We start from the raw sequence: 829 nt of genomic DNA, 5'->3' as shown, positions 1-829 counted from the left end.
CACAGACACACACACACAGACACACAGACACACAGACACACAGACACACAGACACACACACACACTTTAGTCCGCAGCAGACGATAAGAAGATAGGAGAGTCAGAAAAGAGGACTTGGCAGAAGAAGTGATTACAGGAAAAGAGATGTCTAGATAAGATGACAGACAGATGAATGGGAGGCAGTCTGTGGATAGAAAGGAGGAGCTGACACATGCGCATGAGAATACAAGGCACACACACACTCACGCATAATTTTGTGAAGTTCTGACAGCCCTCTCCTCACTATGGCTGTTATTTAATGTCAAACAAAGAAAGCAGAGAGAACTTGAACCCTACAGGGGAACCGGCCAGTGCAGATAACATCACTCTGGACTGCTGATGAAGGCACACAGAGTCGAGTCCACTCCATCACTTCACCATACTGTACTGTGTGTACCAGTGAACACAGGAAACCCATAAATGTATAAAGAGCTGGGGGACGACTCAATATTATCGTTTATCAACATTCAGTGGAATCTTTTACAATTCAACAGTACCCAATACACACTTTACCTCACACTTTAAATAGATAAGACTAATAAAGGCACTATATATAGTGTTATATTATATATAATATACATGTATATAATATTTTTGTGTGTGCAATAAACATAAAATATACACTATACAATAATACTAATACAACTAATAATAATAATAATAAAAAATGGAATATACCATGTTATAGTGTAAAATATCAAATATAACAGCAATTAAGTGATAATATAGTATTATTGTATAGTGATATAACTAATATAATGCAATGTAAATGTAAAAACTAACAGTTATT

Source organism: Morone saxatilis, unplaced genomic scaffold, assembly GCF_004916995.1.
Source record: "Morone saxatilis isolate NCDOM2014 unplaced genomic scaffold, NCSU_SB_2.0 Contig24, whole genome shotgun sequence".
Classification (NCBI taxonomy): domain Eukaryota; kingdom Metazoa; phylum Chordata; class Actinopteri; family Moronidae; genus Morone; species Morone saxatilis.
The sequence above is the reverse complement of the archived record's forward strand: the minus strand, read 5'-3'. Positions refer to the sequence as shown.